Here is a 5,097-nt window from a genome sequence, read left to right as displayed (position 1 = left end):
GATGAATAAATTTGAATAATATTCATATTAATTGGTCTTCCTTATAGACATACAGATATTATCTGTGTGACAATGCTGAATTTCAGGATAGATGTTGAAATGTTCTTTTTAATGGTGAATGCAATGCCATTCCTCTTCAATGTGTCATTCCCAGCATAGACAATATGACTGTCTGCCTGAAAATGCATTACAGTATACCACTGCATTTCACTAAAATCTAACATATCCCGTTATGTGGTCCATTTAATGTTTGATGACTTTCAATTTTCCTAGATTCATACTTTATACATTCCATGTTTTGATTATTAATGGATGTTTGTAGCTGTTTCTTCTCATTATAGTTAGGCCACATCAGCAAATGTAGGTACTGAAAGCTTTACTCTATCAATGTCTTTAAGGTTAACTCTATTTCAAGGAGGCAGTGCCTTCCTCAGTCATTTTTTTGAGTGTATTCAAAGCGGAATGCATCATTGTCTGGCATTCTGCTGTTCTTCATAAAGTTTTCAGTGGCTAAATTTTCAGAAGTGGACCAAGTCTTCCTTCTCCATAGTTTGTGTTAGTTCTACTGCAACCTATTCACCATGGTGATCATGGTTAAATACCATCAGTCAAAATACCAGTGCAACACATACACAATCACAGCAACACAAAAGCCACCACAGTACAACAAACAGACTGATGAGATGTTATATCTAAGAAGTATTTATCTAATTTAATATCACAGGTTTTCCCCTGCTATTGCTTTGTTGCTGAGTACCACCAAGTCGGGATCTGACTCATAGCGACCCTGTACAGGGTTTCCAAAGAGCAGCTAGTGAGTTAGAACTGCTGGTCTTAATGGTCCAAACCGAGGTTGCAGTTTACTGCATTAACCAGCAACGCCACACCAGAAGTCTCTTTCTGAAGCTTTATAGTTTTTAAAGACTACATTTAAGTCCATAATTCATTTTCAGTTAGATTTTGTATCTCATTTGAAGTCTGGATCCATGGGGCACCTCTTCTGCTGGCCTCCATTGACCCAACTAGTCACTGGCAGCTGTCTGGATTCAATGGGAGGGAAACTGAAGACCGAGTAATGAAGGAGAAGTAAATTAATGTGTCATATGTATAGCATGTTGCCAATACCTTAGCACTTTTCTCCCACTCCTCCCCAAACACCTACTTCCAACAAAACACCTTGGAAATAAGGAAACTTTTTTTTTTTTTTTAAACTCTAGATATTAGGTATCTAAAATGGAAGCAGGAAATGTACCTTAATGATGTAGATTTGTTCAAAAGCTATAAAGTATAAATTAAATGTGGTAGCACAGTACTTTTCATCAAACTGTGATATGAAGAGACACATTCAACATGACATGTTTATACAGCACACTGGGGTAAATTAGAGGGTGTTTGAGAGCATTCTTTAGAAAATAAGTGTTTGTTGTTAGGTGCCATTGAGTCAGTTCTAACTCATAGCAACTGTGAGCAGCCATAGTTTAATTCTATGACAACTGGCTATGATTGGTTGTGAGCAGGCATAATTAACTCTATGACAATTGGCTATGGGCAGCCAATCAATTGAAAGGATGTTTCCTTGGGGGTGTGGCCTGCTCCCAATGTAATGGACATGCAGGAAAGACTCACTCTCTTTCTTGTTGGATCTGGATCTTACTTCTGGGTCATCGTTCAACCTGGAGTTCTTTGAACCTGAGCCAGTAGCCTGTTCTATTGTGTATTTGCCTGCTGGCTTTGCCCACCAAGTGCTCCTGGAAAACTGGATGCCCACAGGAGGGTCCTGCATGCCGGCTCTTGTCACCCTGGCTCCACCGTTTCTGCTCATCACCCTACTCCAGCATCCTGCTCTTGCTCTGTGACCTGACTTGGAAATTCTGCCTTCCAGGCCTGCCCGCTGGCACTGGGACTCCTCTTAGGCCTGCCTGTGGATCTTGAATCAGCTGATCCAGACTTGGGACTCTCCTATCTCTACAATTGTGAGCCTTTTCTTGATATAAACTTCTCTTTAGATAGACACATCTATATGTTGCACTGACTTTGCTTTTCTAGAGAACCCAGCCTAAGACACCAAACATGAAATTATTCTCCAGAGACTGGTGCTTCCTGATAATATGCCCAAAATATTAGAGATGAAGTCCGGCTGGCCTGGCTTCTAAGGAGCATTCTGGCTGTACTTCTTTCAACACAGATCCTTTTGTTCTTCTGTAAGTCATGGTACTTTTAATATTCTTCTCCAAAACCATAACTCAAATGCATCAATTCTTTTATAGTCTTCCTTATTCACTGTCCAACTTTCACATGAATATGAGACTATTAAAAATACCATGGCTTGGGTCAGGCTCACCCAGTCCTTAAACTGACATCTTTGTTCTTGAACACTTTCAAGAAGTTTTGTGTATCAGGTTTGCCAAATGCAACGCACTGTTTGATTTCATGATGGCTGCTTCCATGAGTGTTAATAGTGGATCCAAGCAAAATGAAGTCTTTGACAACTTTTCTCCATTTATCATGATGTTATTTACTGGTCCAGTGGTGAGAATTGCTGGTTTCTTTACGCTGAAGTGCAACCATACTGAAGGCTGTGTGTAGTCTTTGATCTTCATCAGTAAGGATTTTAAGTCCATTTTGCTTTCAGCAAGCAAGGTTGTGTAATTTGCATCTTGCAGGTTATTAATGAGTCTTCCTCCAATCCTGATGCCATGTTCTTTAGAAAGTCCAGTTTCTCGGATTATGTGCTCAGCACACAGATTGAATAAGTATGGTGAAAGAATACAACCCTGGTGCACCCGTTTCCTGATTTTAAACCATTCAGTGTCCCCTTGTTCTGTTCGAATGAGCACAATGAAGTGTGCTTCATTAATAAAATGTGCTCAGAAATAAAATGTAACACATATCCTGGTCCTAGTGTAGTGCTGTAGGATAAGCACTGGACTATTATAAGTCATCATTCTTCACAATGTTATCCAGAGTTTGTCATGATCCACACAGTTGAAAACCTTTGTACAGTCAATAAAGCACAGGGAAACATCTTTCTGATTTTCCTTGCTTTCAGTCAGGATCCATCTGGAGTCAGCAATGACACCCCTTGTACCCTTAAATCTATGTCGATATATTGTTGCAACTGTTTCTGAGTTATCTTTAGCAAAATTTTACTGGCATGTGTATTAGAATAGTAATAAAATATAAATTGTTAAGAAAAATAGTAAGTATTGAATTATATAAAACTTTTACATAAAACAATGTTGGTTAGTTATGTGGTCCATGATATTCAAGCTGGAAACATTTCATTTAACAGACTGTATTCTGTATATTAGTATTTTTATACCCCACTTGGGGTCCTGGTATGGCACTGTGGGTTAATGCACTGGACTGCAAAGTCTCTTTGAACTGCAAAGTCAGTGGTTCAAGCTCACCGGCTGTTCCTCAGAAACCCTAAACATTTCATTAACAAAGAGTCTATGCCCATATGCAGGGCACTTCATCAACCAAGAAACATAGTGAAAAGAAATACAAGCAAAGTAAAGGGGAAAATTACTTCAGCTAATTCTAGTTCAGTTAGGATGTTTTCAATGGCAGGTAACACAAAATCATGACTCCAATGTATTAAGAAATATGGAAAATGTGCTTTTTAATGAAGAACTTGGCTGCAGAATTGTTGAATTCAAGGACTCAGTAATGGTTGAAGATCCAGATTCTTTCCTGTAAAATTCTGCCTTTGCATCCTGCCAGTTTCTCTGGTGATTTCAGGAGCGCTGTTCACAGATCCTGTGAGGGTTCATAGGCCCATGTGACAATGTCAGAAAAAGAAGGGACTTGTGACATTCACATTGTTCCCTGTCTTTTATCTGTGGGTAATATTTACCCAGATCTCCTGGAGCATTTGCTCTAAGTGAGGATTGCAGCACATTTCCACCCTAAGCCATTCAATGGCTTCAGACTGTATTCTGTATATTAGTATTTCTATACTCCACTTGGGGTCCTGGTATGGCACTGTTGGTTAATGCACTGGACTGCCAAGTCTCTTTGAACTTCAAGGTCAGCGGTTCAAGCTTACCAGCTGTTCCTCAGAAACCCTATACAGGGACACTATGGGTCAGAACTGACTTGACAACACTTAACAACAACAACAATACTCCACTTATTTTTAGCTTCCAATTTTCTGGCACCATAACCCGAATCCAAAACCAGTAGCCGTAAAGTCGATTCTGACACATGGCAACTCCATGTGTGTTACAGTAGTACGTGCTCCATAAGATTTTCAGTGACTCATTTTTCAGAAGTAGATCACCAGGACTTTCTTCTGCGGAGCGTGTGTGTGTGTGTGTGTGTGTGTGTGTGTGTGTGGTGGTGGTGGTGGGGGGACTTGAACCACCAACCTTTGAGTTAACAGTAGTGTAGTTAACAGTCTGTACCACCTAAGGACTGCATCACAACACGTTTATTTAGCATGTCCTTCCAAATAATAATATGAGATTCTTTTATTAAAGAATGAAATATTCAGAAAAGACAAATCTATAAAAATAGAAAGTAAAATCATGGTTTCTTGGGGCTGGAGAGGGAGCGAAGAAGGACTACAAATTGACACATGCGATCTTGTGAGAATGATAGAAAGTACTCAAAGTCTACAAGTCTGTACATTTTCTAAAAATATCTAAATATCTGGTGTGACACTACAGGATAATGCACTAGAATGCAAGCTCAGTTTGAACCGCAAGGTTCACTGGTCACTCCTCAGAAACCTTTTACAGGGTTGCTGAGTCAGAACAGACTTGACGGCACTTAACAACAACCACAAAGAGACTTCTACAAAAGAGTTTAACTCATTTTCATTTGCTGTGGCTGATTTTTAGGCCTTTTCCATCTTGTTTAGATTTTGTTTTATCAGGGCAAACACAGGAAGAAGGTTCAGCTTTGCCCTCAAGCATAAACATACACACAAAAAACCAGGGAACTTGCCTAGGCATATCTCTAAAGATTTACTGGAAATAATGACATGTTATCTAATTTACTACCACTTGTCTGTCCATTTTTCATACTTTGGTGGCATCTATGTTGCTGTGATGCTGGAATTTATGCCATCAGTATTTTAAATACCAGCAG

Source organism: Chrysochloris asiatica, unplaced genomic scaffold, assembly GCF_000296735.1.
Source record: "Chrysochloris asiatica unplaced genomic scaffold, ChrAsi1.0 scaffold00452, whole genome shotgun sequence".
In the NCBI taxonomy this organism is placed as follows: Eukaryota; Metazoa; Chordata; class Mammalia; order Afrosoricida; family Chrysochloridae; genus Chrysochloris; species Chrysochloris asiatica.
Note: the sequence above shows the minus strand (reverse complement) of the source record.